The sequence below is a fragment of the Camelus ferus genome, chromosome 18 (assembly GCF_009834535.1).
Source record: "Camelus ferus isolate YT-003-E chromosome 18, BCGSAC_Cfer_1.0, whole genome shotgun sequence".
NCBI classification, from domain to species: Eukaryota; Metazoa; Chordata; class Mammalia; order Artiodactyla; family Camelidae; genus Camelus; species Camelus ferus.
The window spans coordinates 9,615,719-9,626,409 of record NC_045713.1 but is presented as its reverse complement, the minus strand read 5'-3'; the positions used below and the strand labels follow the sequence as shown (position 1 = coordinate 9,626,409).

Here is a 10,691-nt window from a genome sequence, read left to right as displayed (position 1 = left end):
AACTTCTGTTCATCCAGAGACACCCCCAGCCGTGGGAGCACAGAGCAGCCTCAAGGCCTGGAACCTGCGAAGGAAACGTGTCCAGGGTATTTAAAGAACTTCCCCCAACCCACAAGAAATAGGCAATTCCGTAGAAAAATGCGTTAAAGGCTTGAACAGGATTTCTGAGAAGAGGAAATGGTATTACACGCTCACCAGATTTGCAAAAATTAGGACATTTGGCAGTTTCAAGAATTGGCAAGGATGTGGAGGAACAGGAACTCTCAAACATCCTGGTGCTGGCGGGCGTGCAGACGGGAGCACCCAGTTCAGGAAGCAGACTGGTATTGTTCGCTGGAGTGTAAGAAGTGTAGTCCCGGAGCTCAGCTGTCCCCCTCCTAGGAATATAAATGTAAATGGCCGCAGCAGCGTTACTCGTAACTGGAGGCACTCCAGGTGCTCCTCCTCGGAGGAGGGGTAAATAAATAGTATTTATTCCTGAGGCTGCGGTGAAGGTGAGCAGAGGACAGCCGCCTCGGCAGGTGTGGTGACGTGGAACTAAAGAAGGCAGACACGGAGGGGTCCCCGGGGCCTGCGGGCACTTTCTTGCCACGGGCTCAGCGTGATCACCTTAGACGTGCAGCCGCGTTGTTGAGGAATCTGTGCCGGGGGACGAAACAACGAGGGGGAGACGACGAGCGAAGCAGCAGCATCTCCAGCGTCGGCACGGTGGTCACTTCCAGGAGTCAGGGCGCTTTAGGGGGACGCCTGCGCAGCACTGGTCCTGGCCCCCCCGGCCCCCCGGCCCCGGTGGGCTGCGGTCCCATCGGGCCACTGTGCATGGCCCGTGCAGGCACTTCCCTCACGGCGCGCCGTGGTTCACAGAAATGCTGATAAGAACGTGAGGGATGAATATGCAGAGATTACCTGCGAGCGGCGTGGACTGCGTCGTCTGTGAAGTGCCCTCCGGCAGGGTCGGTTGGCCGCCTGGAGCCCGGCCTGTGCACTGCGCGGAGCATCCGGGGGAAGAGCAGGTGAGAGGGCAGTTCCTTTACGCGGGAGAGCCCTGCCTCTGTTTAGAGAGGGGGAAGTTCATACAAATGCACAGAGAATAAAAACTGCAGGAAATGCAGCCACTGAGCTACCTCAGTTGTTACCTCCCTTTTTTATTTTACAGATGTTTAAAATTGCAAAAAAAAAAAAACACGTGTTTTTAAAACTATTTTAAATTTTTAATTGTGGTAGAAATACGTGTTATTTTTATGATCGGAAAAAGCCATGAAAACATTTATAAATGAATTGTAAAAATTAATGCCTGCAGGAAACACTTACAAATTTTGCACATTGCGTCTGAAAGAAGCCTTCGGGTTTGAATGATTCTCGTTAACTATAATGTACGATTAACCTGAAGTTTCAGAGGGTGGTAGCATCAGCCTCCTTCCCCGCTTCCTTTTAGCGGGTTCCGGCAACTTGGGGCAAGCGCTGCGTGCACTGGAGGAGCGGGAGGACCCCGGCCTCACTCGCCGCTTTGGCTGCATGTTTGTGGAGCCTCGGCTCCGCCAGCAAAGGGGTGCCGTCCTTCTAGATCAGCCCTGAGAGCCCGCGCCCGGCGGGCCGCGTTTGTGTGCTCATCCAGTTCGCTGATGGAGGGTTTCCCCTGTGCCCCGTGCCAGTCACGGGCCGCAGGAGCACCACCCCCTCCCCCAGCGCCAGGGCCTGGCGCCGGCAGAGGGCACCGCCCCCCCTCCTCCGCAGGTCCAGAAGTCTACGCAAGCGGCAGTCAGCGGCAGGGCGTCGTGGGGAGGAAACTAGACCTTAGCTTGGGTGGGTTTCTGCTGAAAGGTGGACTTCTCAGAGGACACAGGGAAGGGGAGGGCTCTGATGGTTGGTAAAACCCCTGCGTAGTAGTCAGACGCTGAAACAGTTAACCGTCGTGAAGGAGGCATCTAGAAAAAGCGAGGATTGCCCTGTTCTGGCCGTCCTGAGAAAGCTTTTCTGAGAATTTCGCATTTAAGCCAAATGAAATGGTTGGGGGTTTTTCTTAATGTGTTAGGCCCTTTCTCTTTTTCTAATTGTAAATACACCTTTTCCTTTTTTGAGTCCCGTCACTAAACCCTTCTAGCAGACGGTGTTAGCACTGGAGCAGGTGCGCCCAGGTGAGTCTTGGGAAGGTTCGGGTTCAGGTGCCTCGGCTTAGCGTGTGTGAGCGTCCCCTCCGCGGGCTTGCCCGTGGACGTGGACGTGGATGCGGCTCAGCACCCGAGACGCAGGGCAGAGGCTGGAAGGGTCCCTCGTCTTCTGAGCTGGAAAGCTTCTGTGCCAGGATCACCAGGGACGCCTCAGAAGCCTTTACTCCCATTCTCCGTTTTGAAGCTCCAGGTTTAGAAGTAAATCAGACTTGTTATTTATGAGCCTTTCAGATCTGAGTGGGCAGGTCCTCAGCAGCAGTACTTGCCCCACGGTATCTGCCTGAGTCCGCCCAGGCTCCTGTAACAAAGCACCACAGACGTTAACGTCTCACAGTCCTGGAGGCTGGGAGCCCAAGGTCTGGGTGCCGGCAGACTTGGTCCTTGGGGAGGGCCCTGTTCCTGGCCTGCAGACGGCCGCCTTCTCCGCGTGCTCACGTGGCCTCCCCTTTGTGCCCTTGGAGCAAGAGCTCTGGTCCCTTTTCCTCTTCTTACAAGGACCCCGGCCCCATCACACAGGCTCCGCCTCATGACTTCATTTCAGCCCGCTTACCGCCCAAAGGCCCCACCTCCTAATACCATCACACTGGGGTTGGGGCTTCAACACAAGACTTTGGGGCTGGGGGCCACTCATTGAGTTCATAGCAGCATCCGTTTCCCTGCTCCCTGTTCCTCCCTGCCTTTCCCAAAGGCAATTAATTAACCAACCTCTTTTTCCCTGAGCTCACTCCAGTCCTCTGTGTGTCTTTATTTCTGTAAGACAAGTTTTATTATGTGTTTAGCTCCTTGCCAGATCTGGGTCATCATTTTCATATTTAGGATATTACAGTTGGATTTCCCACCTTTCCCTCCAAGAGTTTTGAACCCAGAGTATTGGATTGCATTAAAATTTGTGTTTTAAGAGACCTCAGCCCCATGAATTTTGAGCAAATCAAAATTCAGTGAGAGAACGGCCGGGACCAGGGCCTGAGTGTGCCTGCGGGAGCAGATGCTGGCAGTCGAGGATGTGAGGGCAGGAACAGCGGGGCAGCTCTGAAGTGCACCCAGCCCTGCGGGCCGCAGGCCAGGGAACCCTGCTGTCCGGCTCCCCCATCTGCCATTTCAGGTCTTGCACAATGTGCACAAAACTGGGGACAGAACTCTCTAGTCAGTAAGTGGGTTTTATTCCTTGAAACACAAGCAGGTTTTCACTCACCACTTGGCATGTGGTCTCTCTGTGACCGTGTTTCACTGTGAAGTTCTTCAAGACCAAAGCGTCAGTGGAAACGAGACGCTCCGCTGGCGCGGCCACGTGACACTGGACGCAGCAGCTCTGGTTGGGCTTGTTTCAGTGAGGCTTTGAGCTCACCCCGTGAGCGATGTGTGACATAAAAGGAACTCAGTTTGGCTGTGGTCTGTGGCGCTGGGCGCTCTGCATCCTCTGGGGCGTGCTGACAGGTTCTCCAGAGCTTTTCTCGGAGTTTGTATTTCTCAAGCAGTGTCATGGGACAAGCCTGGATGTCTCACACACACAGCTGTCCCCTTGTTCTGTTGAGCCAAGGATGCTGGTGGCGTCTGCGGCCGCCCGGGCCGCCCAGGCCCCCCTCTTGTGCATGGTCCCGCCTCCAGCGGGAGCGTGGGGCGCTGATGTCTGGTCCGGGCTGCTGTCAGCTTGCGGATCACCGGCTCCCTTTATTTTTTTCTGTGTCTCTCCTTTTCACTTTCTCTTTCACGGTTCCCATATTTCAGATACTTTATCCTTCACCCTCTCTTCCAGGGTACCTTTCTCCACCCAGCCGTTGTCCACAAGGATGCCTTTCCTCCCCTTTGCTGGTGCCGTGCCAGCTGTGGAACTGAAGGCCTGTGCTCTGGCCAGGAGAGACTGGCGGCTGGTGTTGGGTTGGGGTGGTGATGGGGGCTGGGAGAGCCATCTCACGGGTGTGCCGCCCCCGAGGCAGCGTCCATGGAAGTGGTCTGAGGGCGTAGGCAGCGGGCGAAGGAAAGTTACGGAGCTGCCGCCCAGACGATGCAGTGTTAACCAGCGTTGCCGGCGGCGAGAGTGAGTCTTTAAGTGAATTTCCTGCATCTTAGAACTAGAATTTTTTAATCACACCCCTTTTGATGGAACTTTTTAAAAATACATCACACGCTGCTCTGTCCCTTAAATATAGACTCTTTTTCTTTTTAAAAGAAATTCTAACAGCTCAGCTTTGAGGTGTAATTGACACAATAAACGTCACATATCTAAAATGTGTGATGTGCTAAGTGTGGACACTTATATACAATATGAAACCCTCACCACAGTCGAGAGAATGTCAGCGTGGAACAGTAGTGTCTGTGTTTTGTAATCTCTTGATTATGAGTATGTGTGTGTGTTTACTTACTCTCTGCTGTATTTTAGATTTTTGAGGTTGCCACATAAGTGATTTGAGGATAAGTCACAATATTATTCCTCAGTTTCTTTAAAAGAGCCGTCACTAATAGAAACCCAGGGAAGGCGGCTGAATCGGGCACGTGACAGCCCCGGTTACTACACCTGCACGTGTGGTGGTGCGCTAGAAATCCCCATGGCCATCCAGCCTGCTGTGCAGCCCTTTTTAGAGTGCCCGTCTGTGCCCTCTACCTGGGTACACCGGCTCAGCAGTCTGGAGTAGGGGCCCCGCCATCTCTGCGCGGGGACCTACCTCTTCAGGAATTTCCGATGCCCAGCCAGCGCTGAGAACCGTGGACAGACCTCTGAGGTCCCTTCCACTGCTGACATGATTTGAAAGCCTCCTTTAATTTACAGGTAGGATTTAATGGTTGATGTCTTTTCCTAAGAGTACATCCCACTTCAGAGCAGGCTGTTTGTTATGACGCGAGGCCTTCAGTATCCAGGGTTTTCCAGAGGCACCCAGACCGAGGGCTTCTGCTTTCTGCTGCATTTATTCATTAAGGGAACCGGCGGAGAGCTGCAGCTGCAGCTCCACGTGGGACTCTGGGCGCAGTGGTCCTCCTGAGCTCTGGGCTCAGACAGGGAGTGGGAATCCAGGCTCTATTTTTAGATGTTTTCTTCTTATTCTCTGTTGTTATTTACCTGCTGTTTATCTTCCAGAACTTCTTAAACCCCAGCCTCCCCAGCTGGCTCTGTCTCATCCCAGTCAACCTATATGGTGATTTTTAGCCCCAAATGTGCTTTTAAAATACAGAAAAAGCACTGTACTAACTCCAGAAAATGGACCAAGAAAACTCGATCAAGCCTATTAAAATAAAACCTGAAAGCCCAAGAAATTAGTTGCAGTAGTTGCCTGTGGAGGAGGGCTGGGTAGCTACGTAGCTAGGAAACAGACTGACTTCTCCAAGGTCCTACTTACCCCACCCTTTTTTTAAAAAACATTTTTAATTTTGTACTATGTGCATGTATTATCTATTCAAAAACTTCCTGATTTCAAAATTTGCTGCAAAGCTATAGTAATCAAAATAGTGTGGTATTTGCATAAAGACAGACATTTCCACCAATGGAATACAATAGAGAACCTAGAAATAACCCCTTGCATACACATTCAGATGGTTTTGACAAGAGTGCAAAGAGCATTCAGTGAGGAAAGGACAATCTTTTCAACAAAACATGCTGGAAAAAACTGGAAATTCACATGCAAAAGAATGAGGTTGGACTCTTGCCTAAAACCATATACAGAAATGAACTCAAAATGGATTATAGACCTAAATGTAAGACTTAACACCATAAAACTGTCAGAAGAAAATATGGGGCAAAACTTCATGATTTGGGATTTGGCAGCCACTTCTTAAACATGACACCAAAGGCACAGGCAACAAAATTAAAAATAGATGAATTGGATTCTACGTGAAAATTTTAAGATTTTGTGCATCAAAAGATACTGTCAACAGAAGAAAAGGCAGCCTACAGAATGGGAGAAAACATTTGCAAATCATATATGTGGTAAGAAATTAATACCCAGACCAAACAGAGAAGTCCCCAAACAACAACAAAACAAACCGTCTGACTCAAAACGGGCAAAGGACTGGAACAGACGGTTCTTCAAAGAAGATATACAGATGGTCAGTGAACATAAGACGCTCAACATCATTAATTACTAGAGAAATACAAATCAAAACTACAGTAAGATTCCACTTCACACCCATTAGGATGGGTACAGTTTTTCAAAAAGAAGTATTAAGGAGGATGTAGAGAAATTGGAACCCTTGTGCACTGATGTGGGATTATAAAATGGTACGGCCACTATAGAAAACACTATGTCAACTCATAAAAAGTTAAAAATAAGATTACCATATGATCCAGCAATTCCACTTCTGGGTACACTCAAAAGAATTGAAGGAACGGTCTTGAAGAGATTTTGTACATCCATGTTCATAGCAGCATTATTCACAATAGCTAAAATGTGAAAGCAACTCAAGTGTCCATCAGTAGGTAAATGGATAAGCAAAATGTGGTCTATGCATACAATGGAATATTACTCAGCCTTGAAAAGGAAGTCCTCTCACACAGGAGATGAACCTTGAGGTTATTATGCTAAGTGAAATAAGCCAGTCTACAAAAAAGAAAATCTTATATGTTTCCATTCATGTAAAATACTTAGAATATTCAAAATCATAGAGACAGAAAGTAAAATGGTGGCTACCAGGGGCTAGGAGCAGGGGAGAGTGAGAAGTTACTGTCTTATGGGTACAGAGTTTCTGTTTTACAAGATTTAAAGAGCAATGGAGAATGGGGTGATGGCTGCACAACATTATGATTATATTTAGCACCACTGAACAATATACTTAAAAATAGTTAAGATGATAGATTTTATGTTATATGTTTTTTTTAACACAATAAGACAATTTTTAAGCAATTGTATACAAAAGACGAAAAAAAAGAGTGGAAGAAAAAAATAGGAACAATGAAGGTAACAAGTAGAAAATTGTAACAAATATGGCAGATGTTAATCCAGTTTCATCAATCCAAAATACTGAAGATTAAGCAATACACTTCTGAATAATGCGTGGGTCAAAGAAGAAATCTCAGAAGAAATGTTTAAATATTTTTAACTAAATAAAAAGAAAATATGACTTATCAAAATGTGCGGGGTGCAGCAAAAGCAGTGCTTAGAGGGAAATTTATAGCATTGAATGCATATATTAGAAAAGAAGAAAGATCTACAATCAATGATTTAAGTTTTCACCTTAGGAAACTAGAAAAAGAAGAGCAAATTAAGTCCAAAGTGAGCGAAGAAAAGAATTAAAGGAAAGAATTAACAGAAATCAACGAAACAACGGATTTTTACTATATAGCACAGCAAATTATATTCAATATCTTGTAGTCACTTATGGTGAAAAAGAATATGAAAATGAATACATGTATGTTCCTATGTGACTAAAGCATTGTGCTGTACACCAGAAACTGACACCACATTGTAAACTGACCATACTTCAATAAAAATAAATTTTTTTAAAAAAGAAATCATTGAAATTGGTAACAGGAAATCATTAGAGAAAATTAGCAGAACCAAAAGGTGATTTTTTTGAAAAGATCAGTAAAATTGATAATCCCCTAATCAGGCCATCTAAGGGAAAAAGAGCATGTAAATTACTAATACCACAGATGAAAGAGAAGACCTCATTACAGATCCCCCTGGTCATTGAAAGGGTGATAAAGGAATATTATGAACAACTCTTCCCACAGATTAAGTAACCTAGTTGAAGTGAACCAACTTCTGGAGTCACCATCTGCCAAAACTCACACAAGAAGAAATAGGTGAGCTGAATAGGCCATTATCTAGTAAAGAAATTTAATCAGTAATTAACAACCTTCCCAGACCAGAAGCACCAGGCCCAGATGGGGTCACTGGTGAATTCTATCAAATATTTAAAGAAGTCATACCAATTCTCTGCGATCTCTTCCAGAGGATAGAAGCAGAGGAAATACTTCCTAACTCATTCCCAGAAAAGAAAACTAGAGAACAAAATTTCTGATAAACATACATGCTGCAGAAATTTTCGACCATGTTAAATCACATTCAAAACAGTATAAGAAGAATTATACACCATTTCCAAGTGGGATTTGTGTTAGATACGTGAGGCTAGTTCAACATGCAGAAATCAGTGTGATCCGCCACAGCAACAGATTAACAAAGAGAAATCACGCGGTTGTATCAACAGGCACAGAAAAGACATTTGACAAAATTCAACACCCATATGGGATAAAAGCCTCTCGGTAAACTAGGACTAGCGGGGAATGTTCTCAACTTGATAAAGACTATCTACAAAAACCCTTCAGCTAATACATAATACTCAGTGATGAGAAACTTGAAACCTTTCCATTAAGGTCAGGCACAGGGCAAGGATGTCCCCTCTCACCACTCCTTTTCCACATCATGTTGGAAATCCATGCTAAAGCAGCAGGCAAGAAAAGGCAGTGAGAGATACACCGCTTGAGAAGGAGGACATAAAATTGTTTGCAGACAACATGACCTTCTATGTGGAAAATCCAAAAGAATTGACAGAGAACCCCCAGAACTGATAAACAGTTAGAGCGTGGTTGCAAGATCCAAGATTAATATGCAGAAGTCAGTGTTTTCCTATATACCAACAATGGACAAGTGGAATTTTAAGCTTAAGACAGAGTATCATGTACATTAGCAGCCCCCCCAAAAGGAAATACTTGGTTATAAATCTAATAACAAAATATGTACCGGGTCTATATGAGGAAAACTACAAAGCTCGGATGAACGAAATCAAAGAACTAAATGGGGAGGTGTTTCACGATCATGGATAGGAAGAGTTAATGTCGTCAAGATGCCAGTTGTCCCCAAAATGACCGATAGGTTCAGCGTCACCCGCTCAAAATCCCAGCAAGTGACTTCATGGATATTGACAAGCTCATCCTAAGGTCTATATGGAGACGCCGGAGATCCAGAATAGCTGATACAACATTGAAGGAGAAGGACAAATTTGGAAAGGTGATGTTACCCGACTTTAAGGCGGGTCCTGGAAGCGGTTCCTGCAGGCACCAGGGGACAGGAGCAGAACGGTGGTTGCCTGGAGACAGGAAAGGAGTGCAGGAGAGAGACCTTTAAGGGCGATGGACGCACGTTCCTCACCTTGAATGTAGGGATGGTCCCCCAGGAACATGCATCTGTCAAAAGCTATCAAATTGTACACTTCGAATATGCACAGTTTCTTGTGTGTCAGTTATACCTCAGTAAAGCTCTTTCTAAAGAAGAATGTTCTTGATCCACTGGGTCAGGTTTTAAATGGGTTCTTTTCCTGGTGCCATATGAAAGTAAATCATTGAAAGGCAGCTTGTTAAGTGTCACTGTCCTTCTATTTATTTCTTTTTAACACACACTCAGTTCTCCAAGACCTGGAGTGTGACTTGATGAGGGGGGTGGGAGGGAAAAGACTGCCTTTCTTAAAGAGCCACCTTCCTTACTCACGGCTCTCATTCCAGAGGTTTCTGCCCTCCACCACAGGGTCAGGGTCGTCGGGGGGCCCTGCATAACCCCTCCACCAGCCTCACCTCCCTAAACCGGATTGGTCCTCATAACTGTCTGGCCCCTCACAGCAACTTTGTTCTGCTTCTTGACTTAAATAGAACATTCAAGTGTGATTGCTTGAAGACTGATGTACATAGTACCTTCCAAGTGTACATCCGCTGTGTAAAACACGCCAGTGACGGGAGTCTGCCAGATGTGTTTACCAGGCAGGCTGCTTCAAAGTTCTCCTCCTGGACCGAAGTCGTCAAGACACCTGCCACAGGATTTGTCCTGCAAGTGGGAAGTGTGGTACAGAAGTTGAAACTTTGGATCATTAGAAAAATGATGTAAGGTTCACAGACAAGCAAAAACTAAAACAGTTTAGCAACACTAAACCCAGGCTAAAAGAATATTGACAGGTCTACTCTAAATAGGAAAGAAGCAGGATGCTACAGAAATGAGGAACTCATAACTGGAAAGGAGGTAACTGCCACGAATTACAAAAAGAATAAACACAGAGTTGTAAAAGAAGACATCTAAACCATTAAGAGCGGGAGAGGGGAGCAAGGAAAGCCACTATGGAAAACAGTACAGAGATTCCTCAAAAGACTAGGAATAGACTTACCATATGACCCGGGAATCCCGCTCCTGGGCATGTATCCAGAGGGAACCTTACTTCAAAATGACACCTGCACCCCAGTGTTCATAGCAGCACCATTTACAATGGTCAAGACATGGAAACAGCCTGAATGTCCATCGACAGATGACTGAATAAAGAAGATGTGGTATATTTATATGATGGGATACTACTCAGCCACAAAAACCGCCAACATAACGCCATTTGCAGCTACATGGATGTTCCTGGAGAATGTCATTCTAAGTGAAGTAAGCCAGAAAGAGAAAGAAAAATACCACATGAGATCGCTCATATGTGGAATCTAAAAAAAAAACACAAACAAACAAAACATAAATACAAAACAGAAACAGACTCATAGACATAGAATACAAACTTGTGGTTGCCAAGGGGGTGGGGGGTGGGAAGGGACAGACTGGGATTTTAAAATGCAGAATA

General features: G+C 46.0%; 1 protein-coding gene across 1 annotated transcript in view; it reads left to right on the top strand.

The window, feature by feature from the left end:
- GNA12 (G protein subunit alpha 12) overlaps positions 1–10,691 on the top strand; it is an 81,370-nt gene that overhangs the window by 48,416 nt on the left and 22,263 nt on the right. The gene's annotated exons all lie outside the window — the stretch shown is intronic.